General features: G+C 43.2%; 1 long non-coding RNA gene across 1 annotated transcript in view; it reads left to right on the forward strand.

Moving 5' to 3' along the window:
- The first annotated feature begins 1,310 nt into the window (after positions 1 to 1,310).
- The window catches only part of LOC137220773 (uncharacterized), a 148,995-nt gene continuing 124,631 nt past the window's right edge, over positions 1,311 to 25,674 (forward strand). Inside the window, exons 1-2 of the long non-coding RNA XR_010941791.1 lie at positions 1,311 to 1,729; positions 8,860 to 8,963. This is a non-coding gene — a long non-coding RNA (uncharacterized lncRNA). The remainder of the gene's footprint in view (positions 1,730 to 8,859; positions 8,964 to 25,674) is intronic.

Here is a 25,674-nt window from a genome sequence, read left to right on the forward strand (position 1 = left end):
TGTTGTTTTCTCCTGTGTCACCAGTATCCACTGGAGCCAGAAACCCGTATGTGACACCATAACTAACCTGTTGTTTTTTTTGGGGGGGGGCGGGTCAGTGTGGGATTTGATACAGAGACCACCCAGAGGTGTGTATCCTGCTGACAGCAGCCCTGAGACCCCCGGTAAGCATGCAATCCACTGGCAGAGGATGTGATTCTTCATTGCCCTTGAAGTCACTTCCAACCTGTTTTGACCGTGTGACTGACAGACAAAAACCCAAACAGGTTGAGTATTGCAGAAAATGTGAAATGGGCCTGAAGCCGGTAAATCCATGGAGGATAATTTTTTTTTTCCCTAGGCATCTGATAACAAAAGGTCGCCAGCATGACAAACCGCCTGCCTGCAATTCACCTATCTCAAAGTTCTCTTGGCTCTCTTTCTCTGTCTCTCTTTTTTTAACCTTGGACATGGCATGTGTGAAAGACAGACTGAACAGTATCAATAAAAATCCCGAAGGCTAGAGACGTTTCTGCCATTCACAGAATTTATGAAAAACCCCCTGTCTGTGGAAGGCTCTCCCAGCTCGAAAGGCTCAGCGTGGCTGGCGAGTTCCCTGCAGCAGCTGGAAGCGGAGCTATAAATAGAGCTAGGCTGGAAGCTCCCTCCGCAGGGGGAGTGGGCGGGAGATCCCCGGCTCTTCCCTCCCCATCAGCCCGCGGCGCGCGCTCTCTGCCGGGGAAGCCTGCTCTGCGGGCTGACGGCGTTAACCCTCCCGACTCCGGGCAACTCCGGGAGGCAGCGGGGAGGACGTGATGGCGAACGGGCTGGGAAGGGAAATGAAGACACGCTTCTCACCTAGTACTGGCAAACCACAGTCTGGGATTTCTCTCCCTCCCTCTCTTTCCCCCCAAGCTCTGGTTAACCCTTGAAATTCGGCCTTGAAATACACAGAGGGAATTTGTTCCATGACTTAAAAAAAAAAAAAAAATTGAGCGGCTGAAATCCAAATCTTTAAATTAAAACCATTCCCAATTTGGTTTGCGGAATAATGTTGGTTGTCATATTTCACCGTAGGGTTCCCTCGCCCGTGCTGCTTCTGGACAGTTACTTTCCTCGGGAGGGAACTGTCAAACGGTGTGTGTGTGTGTGTGTGTGTCTGTGTGTCTGTGTCTGTGGCCGTGTGTGTTATTTTCGGCTGATGCACACTCCTCGGTAGCCTCAAGGTCGGCAATACCCTGAGCCTTCTCGGCCCCCGCCTTCCGGGCTGGTCGCTGCCAGCCAAGGACTGGAAAAGGAGGGAGTCCCCAGTCCCGGCAGGGCATCCTGCTAACAGGTTCAGATTTCCGCAGGGTCGGTGCTGAAGCAGGGACGGGCAAGGGGCAGCTGGGCTCCAGGAAGGTGCACTCGGAAGAGCCACCAGTGGGCGGCAGGGACCCGGCCCGGCCCCCGCGCGCCCGGGCTCCCCCGGCGGGTGCTCGGAGCCCCGGAGAGGAGGCGCAGGCAGGGGACGCGGTGCTCTCCCCGGCGGCGAACTGTCACGGAATTCGACACCCGGAAAGGCAGCTGGTCCCTGGCCAGCACTCCTGATCCTTCTCAAATGGAAACACTTTCTCCCGATGAACCTGCCGGAATTCTCAGTGGCATCTCACCTCGGCCTTGCCTCCTGGCGCATTTAACATAAGCCGCATTTATCACTTTGAGACAAGGAAGGTTCCAAATGGAGCGGGGCTCTCGGTTGCAGAACAAGGTATGCTGGAGACTAAGGTGACATTGACATGGGGGGGCGGGGGGGAGGGGGACATATTTAACCGGGACCATCCTCCCCTAGGCAAGACGGCGAGATGAAGTTTGCCTTGGGCTTCCCCTCTTCCTGCCCCTCCCCAGGCCTTTCTGCTTCACCTTTTCCCTACCCCCACTCACGCCTTATAAAGGAAAATTCCCCTGAGTGGGTGGCTGGTGGAGACTCCCTTATGTTCTTATTTTCAGCATTTTCATGTTCAACACTAGACACAGGTGACACAGTGCGACCTGAAATTTCCCATGTCTGCTCCTCTTCCACCTTCCCTCCTTTCTCTCTTGCCTGAGTTCCCTGCTATCCTCTCTCCTGATGCAGCCTGCTTTTATTTCTTTGCCCTTCCCCTTTCTAAGTTCCCTTTTCCCTCTTTGCAAATATGAACCAAGATGCAGGGAGGGAGGGGGGAGTGTTGTGACTCTGTGTGTAATGTAGGCCTGGGGTTATAGGGGGTATGGACTGATGGTCTATGAAGGATCTATTCAGCAAGCATTGTTGAGCACTGACTCTGTCTGACCACATTACTATTCATGTGTACGATGACCGGATTCTCATTTTCTCGAGAATAAACTGCTCCCCAGCTTTTCCCTGGGCACCTCTCTGCTTTCCTCTAGGCTGCGGGAATGGGCATCTGTAGGACATGCAGAAGAGGAGGAAGCTCCTTAGGTCCAAGCTAGTTGGGTGCCTCTGTGCTCTCACGCTATGGAGTAGTACTAACTATAATCACACATTAACCATGATAACCATTTATCAAGCACTTGCTATGTTTGTGGTATTGTTCTAAGAACTTTACAAGTATTCACTCATTTAAACCTCATAACAACCCCATGAAGTAAGGACAATTGTTATCTCTTTCTTACACAGGGGACAACTCAGGAACAGAAGATTTAAATAATTTGTTCATGATCACACAGCTATTAAGTGGGGGAGCTGCCATTGAAACTCAGAACATCTGACTCTGGACCATAACTCTTAATCTATTACATAGCTCTGTCATCACATATTCATCCATCTATTCTGAGATGGAGGAGTGAACAAGGCAACCAGGATCCTTGGAGCTTGTATTTAAGTTGAGGGAAATAGACAATATATTCAGCAAACAGATTGGATAATTCAGGTAGTGGTAGATGCCACAAAGAAAAGAGAACAGAGTAGTGTAATAGGGAGTGGCGACCTTCACATGGAGTGTGGTAGGAACATTCAGGCTGAGACTTTAAAGCTCTGAGGAGAGGAAATACAAATAGCTTGTGAACATATGATAGTTATTACCTTTAGTACTTACGGGAATGCAAATCGAAGTCACATTGGGGATCCCTTTACACCCATTTAGTTGGCCCCATATTAAAAGGTTTGACAATATCAAGTGATTGAAGAGGATGTGGATCTGGATCCACAGGACCTTCCAACATTGCTGGCAGGAGTATAAACTGGCACAGTGAGTTCGGGAAACGGTTGGCATTGTATCCTAATTTGTACACCTGTGATCCAACCGTTTAACTCACTTGTAGATTTATATCTATTAGAATCTCTTGTATATGTTTAACAGGAGACCTGTGTGTGAACCTTTGTAACAGTCTGGTTCCCAGTAATGAAACCCTGGAAAGAACTTCAATGCCCATCACGAAGGAATAGATGAATAGTGTAATATTGTTATATAGAGGAATATCATACAGCAATCAAAAATGAATAAAATAAGTGACACATAACAATATGACTGGATATAAGCTATATAATATTAAATGGAAATTGGCCGAAAGATTACATATAGCATTACATATAACATGACAATCTTTTATAATATTGAAAATTACTATAATAAAAACCCCTACTACTTAGGAATATATGTAGATACAATAACATTATATAAATAGGAAAGCAAGAGAATGAGAACCTGAGGTTTGTACTTGTGGTTACCTTAGATGGGGAGAAGCAGGGCGACCATATGGTTTGTTAGAGGTGAGTCAGTGGCAGGGTCTCAGCTGAGTTTTGGCTGGTAGGGCCAGGTGTGCTTATTACATTGTTAAAAATAACTCGTAAATAATGAAATAGGACAGGCCATGCATGGACTAACGGGAGTAAATGATGAACTAAATATTAAGACTAATCCTGTTTTATGTACTGTGGTCCAGGGTGGAAGGTAGGAAAGAGCAGAAGGTAGACACCTCAGTCTGGGAAGGGGAGCTTGGTGTTCTTCAGGAAGAGGAAGGCCGCCAGAGTAAACATGGGCCAGCAGATCAGAGAGGTAATCTGGGACCAGAACATGCAGAGCCTCGTAGGTCAAAGTAAAGATTGAAGGGTTTTAATCAGGGAAGCGAAATAAAATTGAATCTGAGGTTTTAAAAGGCTACTCTGGGGCTATGTAGAGAATAGACAATACGGGAGGGGCACGTGGGAGGCCACTGCAACAGGAGAGGAGAGAAGATGGTGGCGGGGGTGTGACTGTGTTTCTGCAGGTTATTTACTGCATCGGGCACCAGCCTGGAGGTCAAGTGGAGGTCAAAATCTAGCCTGTGCTCTCTTGCCAGCAAATGTCCTGTCACAGGGCTTTGAAGGCCTGGAGGAGGGGCATCTTTTTCAAATCTACATGAAGGGCTCTGTGTGCCAGCAGCAGCTCAGGGGTGATCAGGGCTGTGAGAATGGACTTGAAGAGAAGTAGATGGATTCGGGACATACTTTGAAGGTAGAATGAACAGGGCTTGTTGATGGATTTAAATATGGGGGTTAGTAAGGGAAAGAGAGGAGTCAAAAGTGACACCTAGATTTTTTATTTGGCGGTGAGGATATTGATGCTGTTTACAGAGACGAGGAAGAGCAGAGAAGGGAAGAAAATCATATTTTAAATGTATTAATTTTGAAATGCCGTTAGACAGCCAAGTGTAGACGTCAGGTAGGGAGCTGATTTGAGTCTGAAGCTTGAAGGAGAATTTGGGGCAAGAGACTTAAATGTGGAAAGTATAAGCCTGTAGATGGTATAGTCCAAATTCCTCCACTTCAGTTGTCATTGTCAGATTGTGAATTCCTTGGGGGCGGAGAAAGTTTTTACTTTGTCTTTTTTAATCCCCAGAGGAGGGTAAAGTAGAGTAGGTTATCAGTACATATTGGTTGAATAGATGACAGAAGGCTGCATCAACAGTACAGACGTGGAGAAATAGAGGGGACGTGGAGGAAGTGTCCCAGGTGACTGGACCCTGCCAGTGTCTCAGAGTTGACACTGTGTCCTTTTCCTCCTGAGGCTGAAGCAAGTCTAATGGTGGTGGCACCCCATTAGGAGGATGTGACCTAGGGGCCTTGGGGCCATTGTCATGTGTGGTATCCAGAGCTATTCAGAGAAACCAAAAATGGCACGGACTAGAGGGTGAAAGCCAGAAGAGCCCTGCGGGTCGGAGAAGCCAGATGAGGAAGCACTGAGCTAGCACAGGCACTCGGCTGAGAACGCAGCAGACCTTGTGGAGGCAGGGCCAGGTGAAATCAGCAAGAGGAGACAGGCCCCGGGGGCTGAATTAAACGGTGCAAGGCAGTGGGTACACGTGGAGCCACAGGTTCGGTTTAAAAGCCAGTGTATATTGCAGACATATTTGATAATCACCAGGTAACTGGCCACAACCTTCTCACCACCCCCAGGCCCACAGGACCTCAGGCTGTGCAGTCCTTTGGGGCATCTCATTTAGAAGATGGTTGCTGAATGTTTTTATTTCCATTATATAAAAAAATTATTTTGCTTCTATTACCATTGTTAGAATCAAACCTTATTTTGAAAGAAATGCCTCCATGCAGGACAACTGATGGACTAGTTGGCAGAGAGTATTTTTAATGGTCAATGATTCCACTGTGGGCATAAAGGGAGAATGGGTTATAATTCTTCCCTTGGTTTCTTTCAGGAAATGTAACGGACTACAGTCATTGGCTTTATTTTCCTAACTTTATAAGTTTTAGTTCCCTTTCTTTTTTGATTTTCCATTTATAACTCTTTGTAATAAATACAAATGAGAAATATAAAATATAAGTAATAAAAGTAAAAGATGGAAAAGAAGGGAAAAAAAAAAAAAAGGTTGCTGAGGCCTTCCCATCCCAGATATCGCATCCCATCCCCCTGCTGGGCCTCCTAGGCAGTACTTCCCCCACAGTACCCTCCAGTGCCAGGCTTGAGGGGCTGGCCCGGCACGACTACATTTGGGCCTGACAAGGTTCCCCCATGTCATCATGTTCCATCACTCTGCTGACATCTAGTTCTCCAGCCACCACCCTCGCATGGCAGTTCACATCTGTTCACTTGTCTGTCTCCTTCCCTCAAATGGTACCCCTTGCTTCTGTTCACTGGTGTATCTCTGGTGTGAGCACAGTGACTGGCTTAGGGGCTGTCTGCAGGAATTGTGAAAGGAAGAGAGGGAGGTAGGAGGAGGAATTCCCCTTTTTTGCTTGGCTTTCAGTTGATCAGGATGAGACCATCCCATTCTCACTAACGAGAGGCGCACGAGGGCCTCTCTTTCCTTGGACAGCTGGGTACAGTATTGCTTAAGAATGTAAGCTTTGGAATAAAATCGACCTGGAATTCAGTTTGGGCTCTACCTCATACAGCTTGGTGAGGTCACTTCACTCCTCTCACAGACTCAATTTTTTCATATGTCAAATATAGATAATAACAAAACCTCCCTTATGCTGTCATTGTGAATTTTAAATAAGACAATGATGTGAAGCTTTTAAGCACAGTGCCTGGCATAAAATAGGGACGCAGTACAGTTTAGGTATTCTTATTTCCTAAGGCATTTGATTGTCAGTGCCTCCTTTATTGACCAGCTTCAAGGAATGCTTCTAATTCTGAGGACTTAGCCTCCTTATCCAGAGGCGCCTGTGCTCTGACAGTGAGGTAGTAGCCATTTCTGGCAGATGGGGAACGATTCTTGGGCACATGGGCATTTGATGTCTCATCTCTCACATTACGCCACATAGTATTCCATTGCACATAATTCATGGCCAGCCAGGAGTCTGAGTAACAGTGAGGACTCAGAATTTATTCATTCAACATGTGACTGAATGTCTTACTATGTAAATGGAGGTGCAGTGATGACTAAGACACAGTCCCTGCTTTCAAGGAAATCACAGTCTAGTTAGGGGGGCAGACAAATACCTACTGACAATTACAGTGTACACATTCAGCGGATCACTTCTCATCCAGACCCCTGACCACAAGATCCCCTGCCCAGTGCTGGGAGGAATGATGTAAACGTAGTAATGTTACCGACCTGGGTCCTTGGACTCTTTAATCAACAGAAATTGATAAGAGGCCAGATGAGAAATTCACGCAAGGCTTTACTGAGGCTCCTGCTGCAGCAGGGGGGAGCAAAAACAAGTAAGAGTTGCCCTTGCTCGCTCCCCGAGGAGGGCAGCGAGGAGGGCAGGAGGGCGGGCAGGTTCCTTAAGTGGGGTGAGGGTTAGGGGCGGGTCCGTGGGTGGGGCTGGAGGCGTGGTTTAGGTGGTCGGCCCACTCCCTTGGTGGTGCTGTGTGCAGGGATCATGCACAGTACTCAGTTTTGCTCCTGGCACCTCAGAAATAGCAGTCGGTTTGTGGCCTTATTGTATCTTATTGTTCATAATTTGCTAGGACTGCACATGCCTGCAGTTATTTTTAATCCCTTATAGTTTCTTTGTATTCTGTTGCAGGAGGAGACCTTTGTCCGGGAGCAAGCGCCCTGACAAAGGATTCCAGGTCCCAGCCTATCTCAGTAATAGTGTTGGTCCCTTGTATTTGCACATGTATTTACAGGGTACAAGTCAGGTTCACTTTGAAATTTTTCATTTGATTTTCATGACAACTTTATGAGGTAGGTAGAGATTACTACTCATTTTATGAATGAAATCTAAGACTCCATTGAGCAGATGCATTTACATGAGACAAGCTGTCTTAGGCCATGATCTGTCCTTCCAGCCTCTCCTATTCTCCCCGTGCAGGGGTCTGTCCAGCTCACCACCCTTGTGGAATGGGGTTTAGTTTTGATTCTGAGTTTATCCCGTTGGATTTGATGGCCAAGTTTAGCTTCCATGTTGGGACCTTTGCTCTCTGTAGCCTTAAACTGACACCTGATCCCATTTGGTCAACTTTGTGCAACGCTTCTGATCTCCAGGAGTCCGTCTTGGTACTGGCCACTGGCCATTAGGCAAAGCCCAGGTGAGGGTCATGACGGCTTCCCTGAGAAAGGGGATAGATGCTAGGTTGATTAACTATGCTTGTGCAACTGGGAAGTGAAGGAAGTGGCAGAAGAATCTTCATTCCCCAGTTTCACGATGCTGGTTTAGTCAGTTGTATTCCTGGATGTTTCTCCTAAAAAGGGAAAGTATATAGGGATCACTCGAACCTCCTTAAGAATGGAATGACTTATTTACACTTTCTCAGAGATGTTTTAACTGAAGTTGGTCATTTATGAAATACTTATAAGTCTACAGAATACATCATTGATTAAAATCTGCTTATGGTTATTTACAAAAATATTGTTTATATATTTAAATTTAATGAGAGAAAGTAAATCTCACAGACTTCTCCTGTGATTATAACATGGGGAAGTGAGTTTTTGGTTGAGAAAATGCGTTTTTCAAATCTACTGTATTTTTCACCTTTGTGAAAGATGTTATTAGGTATTTTTGCTGCCCACAGAATGTCTGGGTGGGGCAGCTCAAACACCTCCTGCCAGGCCTGCAGTGCAGCAAGAGGATGATTTTGACTGTAGTGGTTCAGAAATACTGAAGGAGCAATCTCCTTCCCCAGATTTTTAACCTTACCACAATAACTTTAATTAGATTATTTTATGCAGGGGGAAAATTGGTTAACTGGTCATTTTCTTTGAATTTAAATATGAAGTTTGTGAAACACATGAGAAATAAAAGTCATAATTTATCAAAGGTGAGTTTTCAAAAGGGCTTTTAAAATTCCATATGCTTCAGTGGATTGGGGATCAAGTTATATGTTAATTGATTGGTAAAGAAATACTACTAGAATTTTTGTTCTGTATTCAGGGAGACTGGTCTGAATTCGTAGAAGGTCTGAATTACAGTGTGTCTGAGTGCTTTAAGAAATATCTTTGTTTTACTTTCAGCTCATGCAGTAATAGTACCAACAGAGTGTTTTGGATGAGAGCCTCTTCTTTCATGTATGGATAAAATTCATACGCAGTTATTAAAATCAGTTGAATATAAACAGGTAAGTCCTTCAACAAATCTGGTTTTGTTTTAAAGTGGTTAACATTTTAGGGTATTAATTTGCTTGGCAGAACTCGTCATTGTTCCTAGGTAACTTCAGCTCAAGCTGGTTCAAAAAAACCTACTTTCTAAATTACTGAAACCTGAATGATTTTTACTATAAATTCAAATTGAAAACCAAGCATCCAGTCCCAGATAAAGCTTGATTTTCTGCTTAACTTTAAGGGAAAGATTTTTTTTTTCCTTTCAGGTTGGAGCAAAAATTACCACCTGAATTGTATTGACAGCTGTGATGTGTTCTGGACGAGATGGGCCCTGCCAACTTCAGGCAGCTGTGCTCAGCACGCCCCTCATTCCAGGCTCCAGCCTCTATTGTTAATATAACAATTTTTTATACAGCCTCTCAGATAAATGGCTGGCAAAAACTGTGCCAAAAATGATGATTATCATGGTTATGTCCGAAGATGCTGGCTGCCCTTGGTCAAGGCATCTCTGGCCAATTAGCATTGAATCTTCCTGCTGTGGTTTTTATACTTTTACAGCAAAACAGAAACCTGATCTTGCCTCACGTGGAAGGGTAGAGATAGATGGAGATGAGAGCACGGCAGGCCAGACCAGTGCTTCTCAAATTCATGTTTTTCAAAACACAGATTTCTAGGCCCTAATCCCAGATATTCTGACTCTGTTAGAATTTCCCCAGATTTCCATTGCTAACAGACTCTCTCAGGTGATGCTTATACTGCAGGTCCATGGACACACTCAGGCAGCTCTGGCCTAGGTGATTAATTTTGAGGAAACTTAGGTATTAACAGTGGGAATGCATTTTAGAAACAAAGCTCACTAGAACATGACCTGTCCTGCAGAGGGAGGGAAGGCAATGCTAGGGTGACCAACTGTCCAGTTAGACTCAGAGTGTCCTGGTTTTAGCACTGAAAGTCTTGTGTCCCAGGAAACTATTCAGTCCCAGGCAAACTAGAAGACTGGTCATTCTACAAGACTGACTGGCTTATCATGGCAGCTTTATTGTGCTTTGAAGAGATGGGCGTTTGGCTTAAATTTTAAACCCAAGAAAGAACACTGAGCATGCTGTGAAATGACACGTAATCACGTGTAACTGAGGACTGCCAGTTAGAATCTTCAGCTTTTCTAAATCTCTTTTCTCACAAGTTGTGCTGGATTGGAGGTTCCCAAACTTGTGTGCACACTGGAATCATCCAGGGAGCTTAAAAAAAAAAGAAAGGGATGCCCGTGTTCTGCCCTCTCCAGCATCGTGAATTAATTGGTTTAAGGTGTGCACTGTGCTCTGCTAGTTTTAAAAGGCCCCCAGATGATTCCAATCTGCAGATCAGTCTGGGAATCAGCCTGGTAGAGAGTCTCCAAAGATGGCCGCCAGCAACGCCTCCTTCTTTCTACACATATGCCGTTTGCCGTGAGGTAGGTCTGTTTTCTGCCTGTTGAGTCATCCTACCTTTGTGACTTGCTTTGAACAATGAAATTTAATGACTTTGAATTCTGGGGCTTGTGGCCTGGTAGCTTTTTTTTCTTCCCTCTTGGAAGCCAGCCTCCTTGAGAGAGGTCTGACTATTCTGAATCCACAGTGCTGTGAGGAAACCCCAGCTCGCCTTGGGGAGAGCAAGCCGCTGTGTGAAGGAGGGGCTGGGCACGCATATGTGAGTGAAGCTTTCTTAGACCTTGTAGCCCGACCCAGTAACAACTGAATTTGACCAAGTGAGTGACTCCGGTTGGCGTCACCAGGTTCAGAACCGTGCAGGCAAGCCCCCCTCATCTTTGCCTTAAGTAATTTCATTTTGGGTGGTTGGTTTTGGAACAATATACAGCTGAAACACAAGTGTATTCCTTGCGCTTATTGGTAATAATAATGCAAAGGGGGCATTTTGAAAGACCCCATATGAACGAGGAATGATTTATTTGCCATCCAGATCAAAGTGCAATGCAAACGCAAACCGTATTGCTGAATATTTGAAGGGGAAATTATTATTATATTCATAAAATTATTAGTGATGGTGACAAAGAGATTTCACTGTTGTTAACATAGTAGCCTCAACTATGCCTTCTGTTGCATCCTCTAGAAAGCCGAGCCCAAGGCAATGCTCAGAGTGCTATCAGCTGATTTGGGCTGTGCAACTCGGAGAGCAAGGGTGACAAGGCACGAGAGAGAGTGATGTGATTCAGTGTAATGCCGTGTATTGCCACACTAGCTACTGCTTAACAAGGAGCTGCGCTGAGACACACTGTGTCACTCTATACTGTCTTACTTGACATTTGGGGCTTCCCTGGAGGTGTTGCAGAAAAGAACGATACCTTGGTGCAGTGAATGGAAGAGGAAAAGAAAGAGGAACTTGGCTTCCCGGTTTCCTCTCATTTCGTTTCTCACTGATGCAGTTTTACTTCATGGGAAGCTAACTCTCACTACTCCTGTGTCTCTGGCTGCTCAGGAATCTGGGCACCATGCTACACAGTACGTTATTTTCCCCAAGTCTGAAAGTAGAGGCGCTGCACCTGTGTGTGGATCAGGTGCTCACCAAGAGAGACAGACATGAGGAGAGGTTGAGGGAATCTGAGAAGGTACATAATGTTTTTGTGGGGGTTCTGTTTGTTTGCTTGTTCATTGGTTTTTACTAAAACATAGTATGAGGTATCTGACTTTGATACTGTGTTTGCAAATTACGTTCTGAGGCTGAGATGATCCGTTAGCCTAGATTGCCATCCTGCTTTTACCCATATGCTCAGTATCAATTCCAACATAAATGCAATATTAGTCCTGACTGGTCTTTTCCCTTCCAATAATCTTACGAAACGCAACCATCTCCCTGGACATTTGCAAAAGTCAAATCCAAGGATTTGGTTTTTATTTTACTGTTTTGCACAGCCCAGTCTTTTCTTGATAGAATGGAGTGTGCGTGCCTTTTAGCCTTGAGAGAAGCAGGACACCAATGAGCTATCACTTCTGAACATCCATCCTTCTCAACAAGCTGTTAAGTCTTTTCCTAGTCAGGTCCTTTTCGAAATGGGGAAAGAGATAAAGAGCAAAAACATGCCATGTTTAGTTATTTCATGAGGCTAGGGAGTTCCTAAACATCAGGGGCTTTATATGACTGATGGCATTATATTTTGTAACCCAGTCCCACTCTAGTTGTAGGAACCACTATGTAGGGAATCAAAAGTCTATTTAACACATTGAAGGGTTTAGTGTTCAGTGTATGATTTGGGGGGAGAAAATTGTTTCCACTAGTTTCTCATCAATTTGCTGATGAGATTTTCTTTTTAATTGTCTCATGTATATAAGCAGTGAAGGTCATCTAACTTCAAAAAGGTAGGCAGAAAGAATCTCGTCTAATTAAAAGTCTGTGGAGTTAATCTGGCCATTGCTTTTCCTGTGGACAGGTAACAACCTCCCCTCCTATTTCCCATGACTGAGGTGATTGACTGTGATGATATCTGGTCATTAATTTTTCTTCCCTACTTGGGGCACAGAGAGGTAGACTTCCTTTCATTTTTATAGAAATATTCCTGAGCAATAAACATGGGAAGACTCATATGCCATAGATGAAGATATAAAAATTGTAAAACACCTCATGCCTTTGTTCCCTCCCCATGTTGCAAAGTCCTAAGCCTGTGGTATCATTGTTTTCCAGTGACAATTCTTAAGTTCACCTTATTCTCAAATGAAGGAGATTTGGCATGCAGTTAATGTCCAGCAGGTCCCTGCTTCCTGCCAGGATGGATTTTGTAAATGTTCCCCTGAACAGGTGGTAGATCTTTGGACCTAATTGTTGCTCTTGAATGGAAGGTATACTCTGTATGCGGAGATACAGACGTGTTGTTTTATTTAAGACTCTTGAGTAAATGAAAGAAGTCCAATTCAAACTGGCTCAAAAAAACAAAGGAAATTCATTGGCTCATGTAAGACAGAGGATACAGGTGGGACCAACTGTATCCATGATTCAAACAATGATATCATAAAGAACTCTTTCTTTCTCTCTCTTTCATTTTATCTCTAACTCTTGATTCTTTTTTTTTTTTTTTTTTGGTCTACAATGGCGTTGTTCTCAGGCACTCTTTTCTCTAGTGGCTCCATGCCAGGCACCAACAGATCTAAGCTTTACCTCTAAAGCTTAGCTTTGTTTAAAAACATTCTAGGATTGAGTTTAAAAGGACAAGCTATGTTCAGATTTGGGAGGAGTTTGAGAACAGAATAGAGGTGATTCCCCAGGGGAAATTCAAGATGCTGTACCAGAAAAATGGAAAAGGATGCCAGTCTGGCAAAAACAACAAATACCCATTTCTTTGGGAAAGGGGGCCACTACCTCCTAGCTAAGAGACTAGCTTTGAGAGCTCATATGCCTTGTTTTGTCAGTTATCTGAAAATGGACTCAAGTTTCAGGAGTAGACTCACATTGACTGAGCCCAGAGAGACTGATGTATAAACCGAATGCCAATTTATTAGTTCACAGCCAGGACATGGAAACAACCTTAAATGCCAATGTTGACAGAGCAGTCCATTTTCTTCCCTGTAGGAAAATCACAAGGAAAGCCAATCATAAGAAATCTGCTAAATAAGGATGGATCAGAGCAAGAGAAGATAGTGTAATTGCCCACAGTAGGATCTGCCCTGGGAACCAGAGAACAGGGGTTCCCAGGGACAGAGCAGCATTGTTCCTGGCTGGTATATGGAGAGTCTCTATGAAATTTTGATACTTTGGACTTTGCTTTTGGCCTGTATTTATCAAAGTGTATCCCCAACCAACTCATTAGAACTACCAGGGAGCTTGATAACATGCAGGTTTCTGGTCTCACCCAGACCTGCTTAATTGGAATTGATGAAATGAATCTACATTTCAACAACCTTCTGGTTTTGTCTCTGTAGCATGAGAGTTTCTCCTCTTAGCTAATCAAACCCTCTTCACATAGTCTTTATTCTAACAGGATATAAATGATCAACTTTCTGCTTAATAAATTATTAAACATTTTCATTTTGACTACCCATCATAGTGCTCAATTTAAGGTATTTTTAGGTTCACTTTAATTATAAAATTCTGATGAGAAAGTAATAATGTAGAATGTTGGGAAAGAGTGGAAATATATAATGCATTTAGTAAAATCATCTGTACTTTGATTACCATTTCTTGTCTTTCTTTTTTTATGTGTGGGTATCCATATCCTAGTCCTCCCAAACAGAGGTCTGAGTATATTGTATATAGCATTTGATTCCTGCTTTATTTACTGCAATTTAATTTGAGAGCACCTTCATATTGTTACTCTTTGCTTACATGATATTAATGGCTATTCTCAAAATTTTCGTTTGTCTATTTTATAGATGGAATTTTATTCCTACAGATCCTTAATCATATATATTATGTGTAGTTTTTCCAAACATGGAAGAATGAGGTGTTGTGTTTTACTTTAAAATTAAACGGATAGAATCACATTTATTTTACAAACAAAAGGTAACTTTTTGTAGGAGGGAGATTTTTAGATATGCTTTTAATAAGGGAATATTATAACAAAGTCACAGAGGTCATGGCTGATGGTTAATTGTCACAAGATTGTTAAGTACATTTAACCTCCTGTTATTGAAATCGTTTATATGTTTAATCGAAAAAAACTAACTTTTACATGAGCTATTCTAATGAATGTATTTTCTCTAACAAATATACTTAGCCTCAGAGCCAGTTGTCCTTGGAAGATAACTATTAAATACATCTCTGAACATTACATGCAAGATTTTGCCTCTTCTAGAAGACAGATTTGTGCAGAAACTCAACTTTAGCTTTTAAGATAGAGAAGAAATATGGATTTAACAGAAAATTTATGACCACATAAAAATTTTATGGTTATATGTGGTCTGCAGTCATAGCAGACTCTACTGATTCACTGTTCCAGGTCAGCTTAACCCTGCCTGCACCCTGGGCCTCAGATTTGCAGCCAGTGTTTATTCACACTGTTTCCATGGATGAAAGCTCAGGCTGCTGTCACTTCTTCTGTCACACATTCCAGGGTCCCCACATATAGCACAAACTGACAAGGAGAGACTTCAGAGGCTCTGACTTCCCACATGCTGCTGGAGGGGCTGGTGACAATCCAGAGTGGTGGAGGGGTGGGATTTAATGCATAACGAAATGGGCTTTGACCAAAGAGAGAGAGAGGAGAGAAAAAGCCTGTGGATAAACCGTTTGCCTTTCTTCTCCTACCTGCAGACTATTCTAAGATGCAGGAGTCAATACCCCCCATGTGGAGATGACATGGAGGCTTGCACAGCCAACTTTGTCCATGGTGGAGCCCCGTTACATGCTCCCTCCTGTTTGCTTTCCTTATTTTCCTGCCTAACTCTGCTTCCCCAAGATTACATCTCACTGCCACCATCCTCACCAGGAAAATTTGCATGCAGTCTATTGTCTCTCAGCTTTTTATGGTAATGCATAAATTAGTAATTTCCTCCTTGAAAGCACTTGTGCCAACACCTTCTCTCCAGTTTTTAAATTAAATACCGTTGAAAATGAAAAATCTTCAACTATAGATTTCCAAGACTTTTAAACCATTTAGTAGGGTTCATGGCAATATTATTTTTGTTTGTAAGATTCTGAGGCCAGCCTTATTTTCCTTTTCTCTAAATCTTATGGGTCTCCACACTAGCCACATATATCACCAGCAGTATAATTTTCCAGTTACAGAATGAAAATCTCAAAATCATTGCAGATTGTTCTGGAATGCCAGAACCTGATTTCCCAGCCCTGCCTCCAGAGGTCTTAAATTGCCTCCTGCCTCAACCCTGAGTGACCTTCTCCAGTATCCACCATTGTGGATGCCAATCCTATCACAGTTGTCATTCCCTCATCGGTTCATCTCAGCTAAAGGTCAGAGGTGTAGCAACGGGAGTGCGAGTGATCATGGGTGTGCCACAAGATACCAGTAAGAGAAAGTTTTGTTATAATTTTCCCCTAAATAACTAGATTTATTGAGTTTGATTTATTGAGAATATGAGTACATCCTACTTTACCATTTATTCATTTCTGAGTGAATTCTGAGGAGGCAACTCAAACATTTTAATTATACCCAGACGCCTTTTATTTTCACTGTGTCACTGCTAAATTTAGTAGAACAGTGATTGGACTGGGCTCCCCTTCCTTAATGGTGTGCATATCTACTCTTTTCTCTATCCCTGCCTTCCTCTGATAGTTTAAGCTGTCATTAATTATCTCAACCTCGGACTCTAGCAATTATCTCCTGACTGGTCTTCCTACCAGTCTCGCCAGCTTCCCGTCTCTGGGGCGTAATGCCACCACGACCTCCTTTGGAATGAAATCTGGTTGTGCAGCCTTCTGTTTCAACCTTTCAAATGTTCCCTTGGCTTCTGTCCTAACTCACCAGCATGGGATACAAGGCCTCTCATGGGTTCACTTCTGCTACTCTCTAGCCTTCTCTTTCACTGCTCAACTAGCATGATTTTCATGTTTCAGCTGCACTTCATTACTTATTATTTACCCAATGAGCTCTGTCTTTACCTATGCTTTATCTTTCTTGTCTTCCTCTATTTGGTAATGCCCACTCTTCCTTCAAGAGCTAGTCTTATTTCCTCAGAGGAGATGCTAGGCTGCTTCTTAAAGGGGCCAGTTAGCAAGTTAACTGATAGCTAACTTGATGAAGTTCCCACAAACCAGGAACTAACACTTGTTTCTGCAGGTCCCGAAACTTGTATTTTGCCAGTGTCCTCAGCAATTAACAGTATCCTCAGAACTGGTGCAGACTAATGAAACTCATGGAGATGAAGCTTTCAGCCCTAGTGATAATTCGTCAGGTTTGTTTGTCGATTATAACTACAGAGGGTTGTGATGCTATAATATGTGTCCCTGAGTGAGACGGACCAGGGTTCGTCGTCACTAGCGTGTGACGTAGGGCAGGGTACCAGACCTCTCTAAACGTCAGTGTGTTTACGTGTAGGATTGTGGGAATGATACTTTTTATTTCTGAGGAGTGTGAAGAATTAATGCCTTTTTCTAAATTCCAGTCATTCATACGGAAGTTATTGAGATTTTCCAAGTTCAAAGAGTCAGTCAAGGGTAGATCCAGGTTTGGAACTCAAGCAATTTGGCTCCAAAGTCCATGTGCATCACCACCTGTCCTAAATAGTTTTCTTAAATTAACTACTTTTTTTAACATTAACTTCACACAAGGTAATGATTTATTTTTAAAATCATAAGGTTTGATGCACTAGCTGTATACATGTATTATAATGTGTGTGTATTATACATATTACATATGTAAAGGTAATTGGTCGCAAACAATAGTATCGACTCTAGCTAGTTTAAACAGGAAGAACTTTTATTAAAGGATGTTAGATAGCTCCCAGAATTTCTGGAAGGCCCAGAGAATCAGCCTTGGGAATAATCATCTAGGAATACTGGCGCGAAGAAGCACACAGCCAGGAGACATATGCCAAACCACTGAGAAACACCATTTAACAGAAACAACGTTGCTCCATGACAGCTACCCCAGAAGGACATTCACCACTCTCAACCTTGTCAGGAAATCTGAACTTCCACTCTGGGCTGAAAAAATCACATTGTTCATTCCCACACTGACATTTTGTGAAGATGTGTCTGAAAAAACTTAGGTCACATGCTTGCACTAGGGCTGCAGGGGATTCCAGGGAATGCTGTTGAGTCCTCTGACCTCTATAGTAGAGAAAGGCGACTACCGGGAGACTGAAATAGGGGTTAAGTCAAAATACAGAGTCTGCCACACACATTAAAATAAAGTTCATTGGTATATCACCTGCAATCTTCATAGGTAGAAAGTGTATGTGTTGAATTTGGAAAGAAAAATGAAGCAATGTTTCCATGGTGCTGGGTACACAAAGCTCTCAATAAGTGATGGTACAGGTGATGTTATTGCTGTTCTTCTCTTTGAGCTCCAGCATCTTCTCAGGGCAGCACCAGAAGGACACTGTCAGATGCTCCTTCTTATATTCATACTCATAAGTGATAGCATGTGAGGTAGAATGATGTAGTGGTGAAGCACATGGACTTTGGAGCCCAAGTGCTTGGGTTCCAATCCTGGATCTCCCATTGGCTGGCTCTTTGAACTTGGACAGTTTAATTAACTTCTCTGTGCCTCTGGTTCACTCATCGGTATCATGGAGGTGACTATTCATATCTCGTATGGTAGCAGCAAGGATGAATAAGTTAATATTTTCAAAGTATTTAAAACAGTACTTAAAATAAGAGCTATATAAATGTTAGATAAATTACATGCTGCTAATAATGTCTATTTTCAGATAATTAGGACAGTTTTGATCCCCTGCCTGCAGTCTGATATGTAGATGCACAGTGACCATTGTTCAGTCACAGTGATGTTTCTCTGGTCACTCATAAGCAGGAGGCAACTTCTGTTATAATTTTAGAGGCATTGGCTCTCCAATATACCTTTTTTTACATATGAAATCCAAGACTGTTGTAATAACTTCTCTGCTCCCTTAGTCAGTGTCTTCTTTCTATTCTTTTGCACCCTGGGTAGCACTGATCTTACTGGAATATTCTCACCAGTTTTACCCCAGAGGTTTGGTCTGAGGAGTACAGCAGTCTCTCTGCGGCAGACCCAAGGGTAAGCACATGGGATGTCTTTAACTGGCTTGATCACATTGGCCATCATTCATTTTCAAAATGTCTTTACCTTTGAGTAACTTCTCATCTGCTTATTCTCTTGACACATTCACTCTCTCCCTGTAAATCTGCATTCCAGACTTTATCCTGATTGTTCAATTAGCACAGACGACACTGCTGGCTCCTTGTTAGTATTACTGCTGTTATAATAACCTTTTTAGAACCTGGTTCAGTGTGGTTTCAAAAGAGCCTTACCATTTACAGTCCCACAAGACTGATAACACCCCAGGTCTAAAGTTTCTGTCTACCCTCATCTCCTCCTCTCCCCATTGCCACCGTCTCCTCCGTAGAAAATAGGCATATGTGTTAGCTGAACATCACATTTAAGACTCTTCACTCCTTATATTTGCCTTTGAGTTCCCTTGAGAGCAGGCCCGAAGGTCTATTCAGCGTTGTGTTCCTATTTTCTGGCACAGTGCCTGACTCACAGTAGATGTTCAAAAACTTTTAAAAACGAGTAACTTGAATAGTACATACAGATGAAGCTATTACAGCATAAAAAGAAAACATTGAGTATTAACGTCAGTGATGGAAACTAAGCTACAATTAATACTTGCTTAAGAAAGCAGTTACAAAATCAGACAAAATATAGTTCCTTCACTTTGTACAATGTAATATAGGGTTTCATCTGAATATATTCTGGTGGTAAGAGGAATTGTTTTTCTCTCAAGTTTCTCAGGATGGGATTCTAAGGATAATATCAACAACTTTCAGAATTTTGCCTGGATTTTATTAGAACTTCTACTCACAGTCTGTATTTTATTCTTTGAGGAAAAATTGTCTATTTAAAAAAATTTCCTCAATGATTTTTTTCTGTGGGGATCTAGAAAGGAATTTTTATTGAGCTCTGATTGACATATAACATTATGTTGGTTTCAGGTGTACAACATAATAATTTAATATTTGTACATATTGTGAAATGATAGCCACACTGTCCAGTTAACATCTGTCACCTCACAATGACGTTTTTCTTGTGATGAGAACTTTTGCTCTCTTAGCAACTTCCAAATATACAATACAGCATTATTAACTTCAGTCACCGTCCTATATGTTATATCCCATGACTTATTTATTTTTTAGCTGCAAGTTTATACCTTTGACCACCTTCATCCATTTCACCCACCATATCCCCTGCCTCTCGAGAACCTGTTCTTGATTCTATGAATTTGGTTTTTTGTTTGTTTTTAATTTTGTTTTAATTCCACATAAGTGAGATCATATGGTATTTGACTTTCTCTGACCTACTTCACTTAGCATAATGCCCCAAAGGTCCATTCGTGTTGTCACAAATGGCAAGATTTCCCTCTTTTTTATGGCTGAATAATATTCTAGTGTATGTCTTCTTTATCCATTCATCCGTTGATGGACACTTACGTTGCTTCCATATCTTGGCTATTGTACATAATGCTGCAGTGAACAGGGTGGTGCCTATGTCTTTTCAAGTTAATGTTTTCATTTGCTTCAGATAAATACCCAGAAGTGGAATTGCTGTACCATATTGCCGTTCTGTTTTTAACTTTTGGGGGCAATATCCATACTGTTTTCCATGGAGGCTGCATCAACTTAGACTCCCACCAACAGGGCACAGAGTTCCCTTTTCTCCACACCTCAGCAACACTTGCTATTTGTTGTCTTTTTGATGCTAGCCATTCTGGGAGGTGTGAGGTGATATGTCACTGTGGTTTTGATTTACATTTTCCTGATGATTAGTGATGTTGAGCATCTTTTCATGTACCTGTTGGCCATCTGTACGTCTTCCTTGGAAAATGGAGGAACTTTAAACTGATTAGCAAAGCTAGGTACAATTCATGTTCTCTGGGCTTCTGAGTTGATGGAACCTGTCTTGAGAGCAGGCATGCTCTACCAAAATATCTCTTACTGTACTGTCTAAAATTTCATCAACAGAGCTAATCTCTCATGAGTTATAAAGGCTGTGGTATATGAGAGAGAGAGAAGGAAAGGGAGGATCTTTAAGGTAGCCTATTAAAAATGAAAACTTCCACAAGGAGACAAGTACTATAAGTTGTTACTAAAAATAGCATCAAAAAAATCTCTATAATTTGTGCAGTTAAAATAGAGAGGAAGACATCAAGAAGAACATTTGAAAGGATAGATCAGGAGCCGAAAGTGGACTTTGCTTGTTTCAAACCTGTTGAGAACCAGCCTTTGTGGATTTTTAAAGAAAGTTGTTAGGGGGCTTCCCTGGTGGCGCAGTGGTTGAGAGTCTGCCTGCCGATGCAGGGGACACAGATTCGTGCCCCGGTCCGGGAAGATCCCACATGCCGCTGAGCGGCTGGGCTCGTGAGCCATGGCCGCTGAGCCTGCGCGTCCGGAGCCTGTGCTCCGCAACGGGAGAGGCCACAGCAGTGAGAGGGAGGCACCGCAAAAAAAGAAAGAAAGTTGTTAGGAGCAATGACACTGGCCCATGTCTTCAGCCCCTCTACATGCTGTTCCAGTCCTGTGTAGTCAAGCAAGCTTCCTTTGAAGTATTATCTAAGTGAGAGGCTGGTTCCCTGTAAGAGGAAATTGACTCAGAATTTTTTCCAACTGCCCAAAGAAATTAATGTCCTCAGAAGGAGCTTGAGGACACTGTCAGAATTAAAAAGAACTTGGTGACAATTTAACAATGAAAAGTCACTTTTAAACCTTCAGAGGAGCCAGACTATGAAAATTTAAAGGGATCCATTGGAGGTTGTTTAAAATGCAAAATTCACTTTAATTTTGAAAATGAATTGAAGTTCTTGAACTGTATTCCTTGTAAAAGTTACTGGTTTGCATCCCACTGAACCCCAAGACACAAGAAGGCTGGTTCATTTCTTCTCTCCCATCCTCCTTCCTTCCTGTCTCTATTATATCTGAACCCTTAGCACAGTGCCTAGTTAATTGGTAAGAAATAGAAATTAAATGAGTTACTGTCAAATGAAACTGGTACAATGCTCAGTTTAATTGCCAGACACAGATTGGAGACTGGAAAAAGTGGTATACATTATATAGCCATGCACTTGAGAGATTTAAAAATTCTAACTGGCTGTGATTTCTCATGAATTTCTTAAAGGTGTCATTGAGGGACTTGCCTGAAGGCATGAGCTCAGAGAGTTGGATTTTAGAAGTGCAAGAATAATATGAGATACAGAGCAAACCATCCATGTGGAATTCCTTACATTTGCATTTCCATGTATAACTTTGGATGGAGTCCTAAAGGATAAGTGAGGCTTATAATTTGTAAAAAAAAATAAATAAAATTCTCCGATTCCTCTTTCATCTGCAGGCTCACAAATTTCATTTATTATTGAAATTTTCTGTAAAATATGCTGCTGAGTAAAATGCAAGAATCATTTCACTTATTTACTTGGCAATATGAATTTGGGAATAAAAGTAAGGTCACATTGACAGGCACAAATCTGTATTTCTCTTTGTGGTAGGTTGTGTGAATGGCCACAAATCCTTTCCCTCCTTCCACTCATACACATAGAAAGTGACATTAGAAATCCTTTTATCAAGAGGTAGAGCTCATGTCCTTACCCCTTGGATCAGGGTTGGCCATGTGACTTACTTTAGCCAGTAGGGCATTAGCAGATATGCCTCAAGTAGAGTTTTGAAAAATGCTTGCATGTTGGACTTGTGTTTCACAGCCCTGGGGACCCATGTGAAGAAGCCTAGGCTACCCTAGTGGGTGATGACAGGACACACAGTTGTGCCGGCAGGTAGAAGCAGAGCCACTTAGCTCACCATGGGTGCATGATTTAGCCCACGTGGGGCAAGCAGAAGAAGCATCCCACTGTGCCCAGCCTAAATTGTGAGCTAGATAAATAGTTGTTTTAAGCCACTCAGTTTGGAATGGCTTGTTATTCAGCAGTAGATAACTAATACACCCTGGTAGTGCTGTGCAGGAATTCCACCCTTTCTTAAATTCCTCCTCAATAGTTCTAGGGGTCCCCAGTGGATTTCGCTGATGTTCTTTGAGGTATGATACTCTTGGCTGCTATGACTCACCTACGTTCCTCCTCTTTGACTCAGGGTCCCTGTGGTGCTGGTGTCTTTGGTGGTGGTCAGTGCCCAAAGGGGCAGTTCTGCTGGTGACACTGGAGATGACAGCCCTCCTGGCATCTACCAGAGATGCCCACACTGTAATGTGCAATCCAACTCATTTTGGGACCTCTGCTGTTTCATAATTAGGACAAAGGGAGAGGGATAATTAGGACAAAATCATAAAAGATGTGTGATTTGAGAGCTGGAGGGACCTTAGAGATTATCTATTCCAACTTCTCATTTTATAAAAGAGGATCCTTGCACAGAGAACTTTATCACTGGCCCAAGGTCCCATGATATATGAATGCCAGATCTGGGACCAGAACAGAAATCTTTTCACTCCAAATCTAGGGATTATTTCCATTCATTTGTATCAGTTTTGCTTTTCTTAATTTTCCAAAAGAATGTAGGTTTTGGGAGAACTTACCAAGAGTGATAAGTAAAAAGTCTGAGGTGTGATTGTAATGGGAGACAGATACCCATTTTCCCTTTCAGATTTGTGTCAGCCTGTTTAAATGGCTGTTTCATTTGAGAAGTGCTTTGGAGATGGAGCTATAGTTTAAGCAGGCCTGGTGATATTTGGAGACCTAAGCAGCTTCCCCCAGCCAATCAGGGTCGCATGCAGTTGGAGTGGTGCGCTCAATGGAAACTCACACGGCTACTCGTGGTGTCTGCCTTAGCTCAGACACTGATTCCACACTGGAGCACACTTGGTCCATATGGGGGGCCTCAGAACCACCTCCACGTTACTGAGACCTTGGGTGGGAGTAAGGCTCAGTACAGCAGAGAGAGGTCTGGAGTGCCGACAGCCATGGTTGCCAGACTGGATCCTATGTTGTGGGGATTCTACTGTACTGCAGGGGCAGCAAGACTTACAGGATGCAGGACACTAAAAGTGCTATAGGGTGTTCATATCCCAGTATCAAACCGTGAAGTTCCCCGCCGAGCCCCTGGATCCTGAGGGCCTGCAGCTCTTCTCTCTGTTCAGGTGACAGATGGCCCTTTGGAGGCATTCCCTTTCACCTTCACTAAGAGCATTGTGACTGGTTTTTGCTTGCAAAGCTTGAAAAGCCTTGGAGAAGTTGGGGGTTGGAGCCACTGAGGGGGAGGGTACACATCTATGTTCTCGGGAAGGCTTCAAGCCCACCCAGTGCTGGAGCAGTCAGGCAATCACTTTGAGGTATCGCCAAAAAAAGTGCTGCCAGACACAAAGCAGGTGTGTGAACACAGGAGAACACAACTCTGCTGCAACCAGCGGGAGGCTTCCCTGTGGCCAGGATCAGAGGAGGGCCTGGCAGGGGCACGCTGCTCCCCTCACCGGCCACTCTGTGCCGTCAGAAATGGAGATCAGGGGCTTCCCTGGTGGCGCAGTGGTTGAGAGTCCGCCTGCCGATGCAGGGGACACGGGTTCGTGCCCCGGTCTGGGAAGATCCCACATGCCGCGGAGCGGCTGGGCCCGTGAGCCATGGCCGATGAGCCTGCGCGTCCGGAGCCTGTGCTCCGCAACGGGAGAGGCCACAACAGTGAAAGGCCCGCGTACCGCAAAAAAAAATAAAAAAAATAAAAAGGAGATCAGGAGAGACATTATTTACTTAGACAAATGTATTTGTCTTTGATATATTTTAAAAATATTCCCAAGCCTTTCTTTCTGGGCATACTCTTTTATCTCTGATATTGGTTTAATAATGCTGCTTCCAATAAGGAAAATAAATATGACTTGAGGAAAGTGATCTGTATATTTACAGTACAGATCTGAGGAGACCATTCGTTGTGTGAATGTAGCACAGGAAAATTAGGGCAGTCTAGTTATCACATTTCAATTTCAAGCTTCTGATGGGTATTAAAAAGTGATTAAAAGAGATTTAAAAAGAGTACCTTAAGGGTCTCGCTTTAAATTGGAAATCCAAATTGAGAATCACGTCAATGATTTAAGGTAAATTAGAATATGGAACACATGGGCCCTACAAAGCAATGACCTTGGTGGTGAATTGAGAATGGGCGCTGACTCATCCCTGTCCTGTTGCCATGTGAACTAGTGGAGCTTTGTTTCTTGGCTTGATTTCCTTTCCATACATGTTAATTCATATATTTGCTCTTTTTTTTTAAAGTTTTTTTGATGTGGACCATTTTTAAAGTCTTGATTGAATTTGTTACAATATTGCTTCTATTTTATGTTATGGTTTTTTGGCTGCGAGGCATGTGGGATCTTAGCTCCCCAACCAGGTATCGAACCTGCACCTCCTGCACTGGAAGGCAAAGTCTTAATCATTGGACCACCAAGGTAGTCCCCATGTTTTTGCTCTTTATTCAGTGCCTAATTGGGGTTATCACTGAGCTAGTTGCTAGCAACTAGCTAACACAGGTTGTTAGGAGTTTGGGTATATTTGAGGCTGGGGGTAGTAAGAAAGTATGAGTCTCTAAGAAGAAAGGACACAACCCAGTCTCCTTTCCCCATGCCCCGCACCCTGATAAGGACAAATGATGAGCAGGTCATCAGACAATAGTGCAACTTTCTCTGACAACCAAGTGGAAAGAGGTGAATTACCATGGGGATGAGGTTGTTTTTTGTGTTTTTTTTTTTTTTTTTTTTTTTTTGCGGTATGCGGGCCTCTCACTGTCGTGGCCTCTCCCGTTGCGGAGCATCGGCTCCGGACGTGCAGGCTCAGCGGCCATGGCTCACGGGCCTAGCCGCTCTGCGGCATGTGGGATCTTCGCTGACCGGGGCATGAACCCGTGTCCCCTGCATCGGCAGGTGGACTCTCAACCACTGTGCCACCAGGGAAGCCCCGGGGATGAGGTTTTATGAAAGAGAAGGTAGTTGAGCCTTACAGGCTGCTAGAAGGTGAAGATGGATGGCTTCTCTTTTAGAGGCCTAGAGGAATCTTTAGAAAGTGGCTTGCTATTTGTTGTGGCTTCTGTGGCATGGGTAAGAAAATGTAGGGTCGAGCTCTATTGCCGGAGGTTTGGGACTCCAAATCAGGAATTAGGACTTGATACCTCATT

Source organism: Pseudorca crassidens, chromosome 3, assembly GCF_039906515.1.
Source record: "Pseudorca crassidens isolate mPseCra1 chromosome 3, mPseCra1.hap1, whole genome shotgun sequence".
Taxonomy (NCBI): Eukaryota; Metazoa; Chordata; class Mammalia; order Artiodactyla; family Delphinidae; genus Pseudorca; species Pseudorca crassidens.